The 12,845-nt window shown below is 41.2% G+C and overlaps 1 protein-coding gene and 1 long non-coding RNA gene across 7 annotated transcripts in view; one reads left to right on the plus strand and one right to left on the minus strand.

The window, feature by feature from the left end:
- Positions 1-12,845, minus strand: part of TRDN (triadin) — a 435,680-nt gene that overhangs the window by 370,320 nt on the left and 52,515 nt on the right. The gene's annotated exons all lie outside the window — the stretch shown is intronic.
- LOC143685153 (uncharacterized) overlaps positions 1-12,845 on the plus strand; it is a 30,847-nt gene that overhangs the window by 12,924 nt on the left and 5,078 nt on the right. The window lies entirely within an intron of this gene.

Consider the following 12,845-nt stretch of genomic DNA (forward strand, 5'->3'; position numbering starts at 1 on the left):
ACATTACACAGATGCTAAGTAAACTCATCGAATAATTGACTATTAAAGAGAAAAAAACCTCTCTCTCTAGGTATCCAACTATTTTCACCAAAATCAATTTACATATTTTGATAAATTTTAAATATGACCCACATTGCCTATAATAATTTAAGTCACTTATCAAGAAATAGAAATTGTAATAATCATATTCTAATATGTATGATTAACAATTTTTCATTTTACTATTTACCTCTAAATTACAACATATATGTTGGAAAGAAACTAAATTTTCAAACTTATTCAACGTTTTTCACAAAGTCTATTTCATCTAACTGGAAAGATTAACTCTGGCTTTCCTCAGAATGTGATAAATAATCATTGAAAATCTTTTAAAACTCAGGGCAATTCTTTGTACTACTTGATGGTGTCAGCGCAGAATGAAAGCACTCTTTACCTTTCAACCTCTTATCCCACCTCCCACAATCTCTTCCTTTGAGTTAGCTCCAGCTTTTGCAGGGAAACAGAAAAAAATTACAAATGTCATGGGCTTCATAGTGAAGAGAGATCAGGGATTAACCCCTGCCTCAACCTATACCAGCCAAAAGACTGCAAGTTCACCGCCCCTCTGAGTCTCAGTGTGTACATCTGACAGGCAAGGTTGGTAAGGCACAGTTTACAGGTTTCTGCTGGTGAAGAGAGAACACAGGCAAACTGTGCATATTTCCTGGTTGCTGGTAATCAGTCAATGAATGGCTACACAACCAGTACTAAAAGACATCATTATTATTAATTGTCCTCTCCATTAGCATTAATACCACCTCCCTCAGCCCTACTGCTACTCCTTATGCTCCAACCATGCAAAGAAAAGGCTGGAGAGGTGGGATCAACCTCAGGAACAGAGGCTGAGTGAAAGGCTCTTCAATATATGAAAACATTTGTTTCCATTTAATAAATTCATTCTTAAGTGAAGGTATTTTCAGGAAACCGCACAGACAGTCTATGACTCCTTCATTATCCTTTCTGATCAACTCATCTATTTGTGGTAATCATGGAAGAGAAATACATATTGTCGTTTATTCATAAAAATGGAGTCTGTTTAGACCCATTAGAAAAATTAAAACAGAGGATGTACAGCACATAAAGATATTTTGTTATGGTGTAAATGTTATCAATGTAACTGAATTCTTTAAAACGGAAAGATAAAATTTGAAACCTTTGAACATTTGTGTATAGAGGGCGCTTGGACCATAAATCCAGTTCAGAGGCTATTTTTAGGTATTGAGGTAAAAAATGAATATGTTGCATGCACAATTATAAACTTTAGGTCATACAGTCTTACTCTTTTTGTTTCTTTACCTATAAAATAGTGTTATCCTTTCTTTTTAAACAATAAGAGAAATTATTTAACATTGTGACTAACCAGAAAAAGGAAAATCAAGTACATTCAAGCGTACATGTTAGTAGGTATTAATAATAATTCCTGTAACTAATACAGCTATATTTTAGATAACAATGGTAAACCTAGGCCCATATTTTTAAAAGACTAAAAATCTAAGGAGGAATATTAGTGATTTAATGATGTATTGAAAAATTAAAAATTACTTTGAGTAGAAACTGACAATGGTAACAATGAATCTCCTTTCTATGAAAACTGCTGTGAATTCATATCCCAAGTTCCCGAACTCAAGTTAGTTGAAATGATAGCAAGATGGAAAAACATCTTTAAAAAACAGATTTCACAGACTGCTCTTGAGATGATGCTCAAAGAAGGAAAATTAGAAAGAGCTCATACCATATCTGCTCATTGATTTCTGTGCCAAATTCCCATCACTTCTAATGGCAGTTCTGTAAATGGATGAATGATAAGAGTGCTTTGAAATGTAATTTTAGACCCAAGCTGGGCTACCAGGGAATCAAACCTTTGGAATCATGATTTGCAGGAGGCTAAGTGAATTATGAGTGTTTAGGAGAGGCCCACCTGAAACTTAATATGTTGTTAATATCCAGTTTTTTAACCTCTGGAAGGCTTCCTGCCACCATCAAGTAGAGAAACCTGAAGAACTGCTTTTGCACTTCCAATTCTCTTCAGCGGGCTGTGTATTACACAATATTTCTGTGGACAATATCATACACATCTGCTTGGTATCTTGAGAGTGGGAGAGGAAATGTATTGAGTTTTGATAAAAATTATTGAATCCTGACCACATTTTAAAAAGAGAACATTTTTAAAAGGACATGAAATTCGATATGTCTTTCTTTAGTGAGAAAAATAAGGAACTGTGTAAAACCAGGAAATAATGCAAGTTCAGCGTTAAAGTATGACTTTTTATGCATATTCTTAAAAGCCAATGTTAATATGAAGTTCGAATAATATTTCTCATAAAGTCCTTTCAAGACAATTATGGTACAATATTTTAAATAGAACAAAATGACAAGGTTAATACTGAATGATTAAAAAAAGCTCTCCTATTTTCTGTCTTCACAAAGGTTTTATCAAGACCCAAGGGTGAGGAAACCATTTTCAATGTAAAGGCATAGGAAATCAGAAAATAATAAATAATATGAAGGTTTTCCTGCTTAAAAAAATTGTGCCGCTTTTGTTATGGAAACACACCAAATTGCACATTTCACTTCCCATTCAAATTTACTGCAGAAGCTACACAGAGCCAAGAGGAATAAAATTGAGGGGGAAAATTGTCTTCTTTGACAGCTGGTCAAGATAAATGCAAAGAACAGAGTGTGTAATCTGAGATTATTTAATGTTTGAGAAGCACTTTGAAGATGACAAGAGTTAGTTATTGATGTGGCTGAAAAAATAAGAGGTAAATATTACTGAGCAATTTGACATGGTGACGTGCCTTGAAAGTTGGCAACTCAGAATTGGCGCAGAGAAGCTAGTATATGCGACAGTGCATATACTATGTCATGCAAATTATTTCGATTACCAAACAGTCAGAATCAGGTTCAAAAGAAGAGAGATTTTAGCCAAATGACCATGCTACTCTACTCCATGGAATAATACGAGGGGCTGCTTATCTGGAGATGACCAAGACTGGCTCACACTCAGGTTACGTACAGAAGAATAAATCATAAGTCTCCCTTCTCTTAAGAGTCTCTTAAGACTTCACTTAAGAGAGGGCACTTAACCTCATCATGACTTAATGATCAGATGAAAAAACTGCCAAATGCATTTGCCACTTACTTTTCCTACGGGATACTGGCAATACAACCTCTTCCACGATGTGTAAAGAAGAAACCATATTCTGGAATAGTATATAGAAAACACTGCATCCTTATTAAAAAGAAGTTAATTAAATTGTCAAATTTGCATTTCTGTACACGATGTGTGTACTCTATGTTGTCAGTCTCCTTCAATAATTATAAAGCAAAGGAGGGAAAGAGTTTATACTATAAATGGCAGAGTAAAAATGTTATTCCTAAATTACAATATTGCAAGTATGAATGCCCCCTGCCGTCTTTTCAGCTGTTCCAGAAAGCTTGTTGTAAATAAGAAATTTTAAGAAACTCTATTGTAAAGCTCTTGGGATAAACAAAGTTAAAAAGTGAAAAATCCATCTTTTAACCCGCACGTTTTACCAAACCTAGTGTTTGCAGATCATCTATGTATCATATTTATAGAAAGCTGAGAAAATTGAATTATGTGTTTTTAGAAGGGTATATAAATGGAATCAAAATGGACTTTGAGAGATAAGATAAACCACGACTGTTCACAAATACAATCTTTATCAAAATAATCATAGCTACTTTAATGAATATGTAATGTATTGATAACTCATAAAAAACCTAGAGTGATTTTTAGAAGAATCAAACTCTAGACATTTAAAAATACCCAATTCACTCTCTCTTTCAAGAATGAAAATTGCTTTTAACCCAAACCAGAAACTGACCCACAGCCAATTTCAGTGTAGCCATAAATTTCTCCCAGATTTTGGGGTATGATCATAATAAAGTCATTTCAGAGAGACTACTGGCTGTGTAATCTGCCTGCCAGACTAGTGTTGTTGTTTGTTTCCCCACCCATTCTTTCCCTCCACCCTTCTAGTAGCTGCGTTTCTTTTTCTAGTGGTGGGGCTAGAAATTGAGCCCACCCCTATCCCCATGTCCTAGGAATGTACCTTCAGGCCAAGCCTGACCATTCAGAACTCTTCCTCTTGCTCGTGAGGGTAAGGAGCTGGGGCAGCAGAGTCCTCCACTTTGGGCCACACTGTCTGCCCGGATTCTCATGCTGGTCATCTGTGAGCTGAGAGCTGCCAGGGGCCTCCAGCCCACCACGAGGAGAGTGTGCTGCCAGACCGAGACAGGCAGAGCGAGTCCTGCCATCTCTATGTGAGTTCGGGGAGCCAGCTTTGCTCGGAGTCAGATGCACGGCAGGACTTGCCAGCCACATGAGTGTCCACAAACTACTTCGATTTGATTTGATCGCGTTCTCATCACTGGGAGACATGCCTTGACTGATACTCTTGCCCCTTCTGGGAATGTATACAATTATTTTTCCTTCATCTGTTTATGTCATAAGGAATAATCAGTCAGAACAACCTGCTTCCCCAGCATCTTTTATAAAGTTATTGTTATTTTGCTTTACAGGAAACCTCAGGCCTCGGTCTTTGTTCTCTGGTGCCTGTGTTGTCACAGCTCTAAGTGAGGAGGAGCCTGGCTGGGTTTGGGAGATCTCTGGTCAGCCCATATCTGAACCCACCAGCGCTCTGGGGTTGGGGGGGCACTCCCACCCTGCACCCTGGGTCCTCACTGGGCTGTGCTAGCCTACTTCTCAACAGCCTTCCCACAAAGTAATGGATTTCTCTTCTGGTTTTAGCCCACTTCTCCCCCACCTTTTGAATTTTCATTTTCAATTTAGCAATGATCCAACATTCAGAACATCGCCTTGTCTACCACTGGTACACTGAATTTAAAGGTGGAAGACTATGATAAATGCATAATTAGAGCTTATTATTTGGAGCAAATGTATGGCGCTCCAAACCCGTGAGAGGTAAAATGCATTATATTTTATCAATCTAAAGCAAGAAAGGATTTCTGATGAAACTAGGAAATCCTCTCTTGCTATATAAATGTAGCCTTATTAAAACTGTTGAAATCCAACTTGTCTTTCAAAGTTCACCTGAAATGTCAACCCCTACCTACTCCTTTATATCTTGAAATGAACTCTACTGTTCTTATTTGGGATGCCACAGCATTTTCAGATAAAACAATGACATGGATAAAATTATTCTGGCTTTTCTTTAGTTGTTTGTTCTTGAACAAGGCTCTAGGTTGAAATAAAATCATCTCTCCTTTCATAGCCCTTAGACAAGTACTTCTCACATGAAAAGGTCCCAATGAACACTTAGTAAATGTGAGAAATATGCGAAGTGTTGCTAATGAGAATCAGCTAAAAAAAAAGTGTCATGTTAAATAATCTCAATATTTCTGCTTATAAAAGGGTAAAGTTCATAATGACTTCTAATCAGAGAAATTGTGGAGAGCCGCCTCCCGGGTCAGGCCTAGTGGTCGCGCTGCAGCCTGCTCTAGAGTTCCCCCCGCCCATCGAGTGAGCCAAGATGGCGCCCGCATCCTGTTTCCGCGTATGACGCACGCGCCCACCAACCCTATCTTCCAATCACCTCTGTATACGTGGCACTAACCTATTGGGTTTGGGCACAGTATATAAGAGGTTACCCGGACAGGGTGGGTGGAGACGACCCACAGGGAGCCGTACCTGACAGCCACATAGAGGTTGTTCCCCCGCGGGGTATCTTGTCCCGCGTGGAACCTGTAACAGAGAATGCAAGCTTAACTCCAGTAAAGGTCTGTGCTCACAACCGTTGCGTGCCTCGAACCCGTGTTTGTCACTTAAGTTGGTTTGCCTGCGCCTGTCTCTTTCTCCCCTCCTGTTCCCTTCGCCGGCCGGGGATCAGAAGCCGAACGAGACGGCTGCGGACAAGTGGTGGCCCGTACGGGGAACCTCCTCTCTCGACACCTCTTTTGCAAGGAGAGCCGTACTGTCTCTTCCTGAACTGAGAAGGACGCGCATCCTGAGCTCGCGACGGACCTTCCGCGCCTGATCACCGCGAGAAGGTGAGTACTTCTTATTACGTGAGAGTTAAGGGCCGCGGGCTTTCAGGTAGCCCCGGGGACTCGGAAGAGCTCTCCGAGTGATTAAAGTACAGTGCCGACTGCAAACATGGGGCAGTCCGGAAGTTCACCTTTGTTAGCTCCCTTAAAGACCCTTCGGTCGGCTTCGTCTGCAGACGGCTCCTGTAAGAGTGAGCCGCCACCTCGCAAGCCGCCAGAGTCAAGCACTAGTTCAGACACCTCTGACTCAGAGTCAGATGGTGATGAGACCGAGGGTGCAGACGCGCCTCCGCTGATCGATTGGGGGAGGCCCCCTGTCTCACCCACGCAGCCTTCCGCCCCGCCAGCGCCTGCTGCAGGGGCGCGGCGGCTTCCGGTGAATGGTTTTGGTGATCTCGCCAAAAACCCTCACCACGGGCTCCCTCTGGTGGCCGAATTAGGTAATTACAGTGGCCCTCCTTTGCGAGACCCGGAACCCCCTACAGGCTGGTCTAGGGAGGGGCAGTTACAGCTGTGCCCCCCACCTGCGTACGCAGGCCCTCAGGGTCCCACGCCATCAAACAATAGAGGGAGGCATTTCTGGAATTGGATTCCTTTTTCAACTTTTAGACCTTTTGGTATGCTGGGTGGTTACAAGCCACTTGGGCCGGAACCAGTCTCAGAGATGTACCCGGTTATTATCAATCCCCAAGGTAATAATCAGTATGAGTCATATGATTACAAAGTCTTAAAGGAGTTGAGGCAGGCCGTCCATCAGTATGGCCCCAATGCCCCTTTTACATTGAATATGGTTGAAAACCTTTTACACCCAGTAATCTTTCCTAAAATGACTTCACCTGAGCCACTAGCGAGCGCCCCCACCGTATACACGGACGGCTCCAGCTCCGGTTCAGGAGCATATTATATGGAAGGGGATACTCCCAAAACAGTATTATTCCAATCGAAAAGACCTCAGTGGGTAGAATTACAAGTCATTATTACAGTCCTGAGAGAATTTGCCGGCCCCCTGAATATTGTTTCTGATTCCTTGTACGTCGTAAATTCTGTAAAAGTTTTAGAGACAGTAGGCATTATAAAGTACTCCTCCTCAGTAAGACCATTTTTTCTCAAACTTCAAGAGACAATACTTGCTAGACATCACCCCTTTTACATAACTCATATTAGGGCCCATACAGGCCTGCCTGGCCCCATGACACAGGGAAATCACATAGTAGATGTAGCCTCTCGAGAGCCACACATCTTCCCTGTGCAGACGCCGTATCAGCAAGCCCAAAAGTTCCATGCCAAATTTCACATCAATGCAGGTACCCTAGCTAGACGGTTTAATATACCACGTGCGACAGCTAGAGATATAGTCCGAGCGTGCGGAAATTGTGTAGAACAAAGAGCAGTCCCTTCAGTTGGGGTTAACCCTAAAGGTCTCATCCCGGGAGACATTTGGCAAATGGATGTCACCCATCACTCAGAGTATGGTAAAGTTAAATACCTGCATGTGTCAGTGGATACTTGTTCTCAAGTTTTATTTGCCTCTGCCGAATCAGGAGAAAGAGTCCACCAAGTAATTGCACACTGCCTTGCCGCTTGGGCAGCTTGGGGTAAGCCAAAAATATTAAAAACAGACAACGGACCCGCTTATACCAGCAAAGCCTTCCAAAGATTTTGTGAAAATATGGAAGTGCAATTAAAACATGGTATCCCTTACAACCCTCAAGGACAAGGAATCATTGAAAGAGCACACAGGTCTCTTAAAGACTTGCTCAAAAAACAGAAAGGGGGAATAGGCCACGGCCTGTCCCCGAAGGCTCAACTGTCTGTAGCCTTATTTACATATAATTTTTTAAATGAAAATTCACTAGGAATGACACCTGCTCTTCAGCACACTACTCCGAGTCCTCCACATAGAGGTCTAGTCCGTTGGAAGGATGTCCTGTCAGGACAATGGCAAGGCCCTGACCCAGTGCTCAGCTGGGCCAGAGGCTCTGTTTGTGTTTTTCCCCAGGAACCAGGATGTCAACCTGTGTGGGTTCCGGAAAGACTGGTGAGAACCGTGACGTCGCCCGAGGACGCCAAGGAACTGTTGCCCAGAAAATTGATAAGCCTCCAACCAGAGCCACCAGATCCGGTCTCCAACTCTGCTGATGATGGCGACGAACGACAAGATGACAACAGGAGCGCTAGTCACCCTTCTATCGTATAGAAAGGGGACCAGCTTTAAAACCTCCCTACCTTTACTAACCTCTCCCAACAGGTGGATTCAGACCTTCGAGTGCTTGGGGATATCAAGTTGACCCCCGTTGACTTCGACCTTTCCAAACTGGGCGAGACTGTACAAAGTCTGTGGAACCGAGTCACCTCATGGTTCTCTTGGCCCAATTTGACTACTTGGATCCTCGTGGCAGTGGGACTATTAGTGGGCTTAGTCACTGTTAAATGTTTGTTAGAACGCTTGTTCCAGACACAGCAGCAATTACGTGTCACTACCATGTTGGCTATGTCACTCGCCCCTGATGCTCCTGGCAACGACCGTCCCGCTACCCAGTCCTTCCCCTCACCGTATGACCCGTCCCGGCCACTCAGGGCGGGGCGCTCGAAAACAGGATCTGCTGCAAAGCCCATGGCCGTGTCCCGGGTGTAAAAGGCGGCACCAGAAGTCATAATTTTTGTCTAAAGGATGATCTCTACGGCGGAGTCACGGTCCTGGCCAGACTAGACTCCGGCCATTGCACAGAGACACCTAATGACGCTCTCGGCTCTGGTTGCCGCTCTCCTGCCCCCCTACATAACCCAGTTGCGAGGCGAAGCACTGCAGGGAGGGTCACATGGTTTCCGGTTCACGGGCCCTCCGGTCTCTATATGAGGAGGCATTCTGGTTGGTGCCTAGCAAGCCTAGTCCAGACTCCCCAAAGCACCAAAACATGTAGTGGGCCGCTCAGGCCCACGGGAGCTCACTCATCAATGGAGACACTGGGTCAAAATAAAAAAGGGGGAGATGTGGAGAGCCGCCTCCCGGGTCAGGCCTAGTGGTCGCGCTGCAGCCTGCTCTAGAGTTCCCCCCGCCCATCGAGTGAGCCAAGATGGCGCCCGCATCCTGTTTCCGCGTATGACGCACGCGCCCACCAACCCTATCTTCCAATCACCTCTGTATACGTGGCACTAACCTATTGGGTTTGGGCACAGTATATAAGAGGTTACCCGGACAGGGTGGGTGGAGACGACCCACAGGGAGCCGTACCTGACGGCCGCATAGAGGTTGTTCCCCCGCGGGGTATCTTGTCCCGCGTGGAACCTGTAACAGAGAATGCAAGCTTAACTCCAGTAAAGGTCTGTGCTCACAACCGTTGCGTGCCTCGAACCCGTGTTTGTCACTTAAGTTGGTTTGCCTGCGCCTGTCTCTTTCTCCCCTCCTGTTCCCTTCGCCGGCCGGGGATCAGAAGCCGAACGAGACGGCTGCGGACAAGAAATAAATAAAGTAACAAAATAGTTTTATGATAAGTAGGAAGAGTTGAGATAAGAGACAGAAATAAAAGCATATCTGTTCAAGTGCATCTCATAAAGACTAGGAAGTTTAGGTGGTCAGAATAATTAAATTACAACAGAGAAGACTAGAGGTTAAAAAAAGATATATAATCTCTTAGACTGAAAAGCTATTTTTATATAATTATATATAAATTATTTTATATAATTATTTAAATTATATTTAATTATTTATAAATAATGTCAATAATGAAGTCAAGATACTCCTTTCTAATGATGCAATTAGCACTAACATCTCAGATGTTATTCAGGCCTTTTAATCTCCAAAACAGCCAGAGCTGGGAGAGATCTCTAAAACCAGTTTAAGCAGAATAACTGTAGAAAGGAGTAAAGTACTGAAGAAAAACTAATAACAAATGTGTAGATGATATATCTCTCTGTTTTATTTTTTTCAACTGAAATATCATTCAACTTACTAAGCATAGCTATTGAATAGAGCTACCTCTCTCATGTTAAAATGACAGAAACCATGGCCAGGCTGCCATACCACTCATATGTGCCCAGGTACCCCAAATAAAACTTCTGGGTGGCATTACATGGAGTGGGATCGTTTAAGGATGGAAATTGGTCAACAGGAGATGACTCGTTGGTGACAGTTACTTTGCGAATCAGATTCCGTCAGGTTCATTTCAGAAAATAAAACATCCTTACCCCACGAGTCCGGGAAAATTCACTTAAGGACATGAACCATTCCAGGGTTTGTCTGCCCTTGTGAGTTAGAAGTCTGGGAAATCTACAGAAAATCACCCAAAGTCAATCAATGGCTCATTCTCAGAGAGAGAGTAGTTAGCGTCCTGTTCCCAGCAAATATCGCGCCAATGCAACAATGTATTCATTTCTTTCGAGAAATTCATTCTCTAATATTTTGTGTTTGGGTTGACACATTCCCTTCCTGGAGAGGCCATGAATTTTTAACTTTACCTAACCCCACCAGTCCTTCTCCTCAACCGCTCTTTGTCACGGAATCAATCACAAACCCTCTGAAATAGGAAAGGCTTGAGTAATGGTGTGCTATTTCAGTTTGGAAAAAAATGCTAAATTGAATGTTTCAAAATGATTATTAGCTTTCCATGATTTGTTGGGTCTAATGTGAATTTCTATCTTTTCTCTTTCCTAAAGACATTTTCAGAAAATCAATTCTTCCCAAAGAATTAATCATTCCTGCTGTCTTGACCAGAGAGGAAGCCATAATCTTATCATTGTGGTTTCAAAAAAAGCTTCCAATTTACTTCCATTAAGAGTGTGAGACCCCCCCAAAGGCAGACAGCAATTCACACTATTTTCTTATAGATGTATTCAACAATAGCAATAACCTTCTTCCTAGAACTATTCTCATAAAAATGCTGAGAACTTCACACTGTCATTAGCAAGTTTTGGAAAAGTTAAGGGAATTCAAGAAGTAAGACCTACATTTCTTTAAAGTTTTATTTCTTTGGGTGAGTCCTTAGACAACTCTTTCATGAATCAACATGGCTTACTTTTGATGTATTTAAATATTAGCATGACTAGACCTGTGCTTTGTATTTACAAGAAAATTTTCATGCATTTTTGAAGAGCAGTGATAATTGAATAATTTTTTTCATATGTGCATGCAGATGAATAAGGATATTTTAGAGTATATGGCCAATAATCAGTGACATGTCTAATTTTACTGAGTTCCCCAGGGACCATTTAATAAAAATTATAAGGCATTTTATTGCGTCTTTAATTATCAGCAATATTAATTGATATTTTCTACAGTTACTCTAGAATTAGTGATACTGCCAAAATTGGACTGCAAACAAATCCATAGAATCTTTTATCTCTAACAAGTAAATATTTGTTGCTTTAAAATTAAAAGAAAAAGAGGAATCTTATTATGTATGCCAATTTTTAAAAATCTGACATCTCAGTTCAAAATTTAATATTTATATGGCGAGTATTATGATGCATTCAACTGAGGCAGAACTAAGTACCAAGAGACCAAGTATGCATTCCTATCAAGTCCCCAATTAGCTGTGTAATCTTGCAAAGTTTGCTTAACTTCTCTGAACCTCATTTTCTTCATCTGCAAATTGAAGGAGTTAGCCTTTATAGAAAATGTTTTTCTTCAATGCAGTATGACTATGTTTAAAATGAAAGTATCTAATATTTGTGAAATAGTTAAGTCTAAGGAAATGATAGGGCCATTCTACAAACCCTTTATAATGAAATCATCCTACAGAAAAATAGTTATGTTTGCTTTTCAAGTACCAAAAGATAGTAACAGAAAGTAAAGAAAAGCACTTAGCGCAGGGACTTTGTCTTATCTGTCTTGGTGAATAATGTCAGGCACATGGTAAGTCACTGTTGATGAATGAATGAATGTGAATGTCATAGCAAAATCATCTGAAGGACATTTGGAGTGTCATAATTCCAAGTAAAGCCACAAGATTCCTTTACTCAAGAAGTCTTTTGTTGACCTTATATGAGGTGGCAGGTACTATGTTAGAGGCTGGCAATTCTCCAATAATAAGGCAGACTTGATTCCTTCCTCTAAGAGAAGCAACAATATATTGAAAGAGACAGAAACTGGAAAACTAACAATGAGCGTCAAGAATGTCACAAAATGGAAAGCAACAGGATACTCCAGAGTCCTGCAGTAGGTAGACGCGAAACTAATCTGAGGTATAGTGTGACCCCCAAAATTTGTACATAAGAGACTGAGTTAAGCATTTCTGGATTTTTATATTATGAATATAACAGGAAAGCACAAACAATCCCAGTGAGAAGTATTAACATAAAATACCTAGCTATTCAGTATTTTCCCCCCTTTTTTGTAGAATCTTTTTTATATTTTTTATAAAATCCTGTTTAGGTCATTGGCATGGAAACAGAACAGCATGGCTTCTAAAAGACTCACTTCATCATTAGAATCTAAGTGAGTCACATAGGAGTAAAATGATCAAATTATACTTTCTGCTTTTTTTTTAACACTCCCTTTCTTTTTACTCCAGAAAGAATATCCTACTTGAACACATTCTAAGCTTTATATTGATGTTTACAAGAATCATGGGAAAAATTTAAAGTAATCCTTACGTTAAAAAATAATCTGATAACAGAATTAGGACTTCACTAGTATGCATTGCCTTATCATTCATCTGTCCAAGACCTACTGAGGGAAGCAAGTGCAGGTTGTATGAACTTGAACCAACAGAAATATTCAGCTTAACAGGATGACTCTATGTATGTCACATCTTAACTTAAAAGAAGTGTTCTTTACT

The sequence above is a fragment of the Tamandua tetradactyla genome, chromosome 5 (genome assembly GCF_023851605.1).
Source record: "Tamandua tetradactyla isolate mTamTet1 chromosome 5, mTamTet1.pri, whole genome shotgun sequence".
Lineage (NCBI taxonomy): Eukaryota > Metazoa > Chordata > Mammalia > Pilosa > Myrmecophagidae > Tamandua > Tamandua tetradactyla.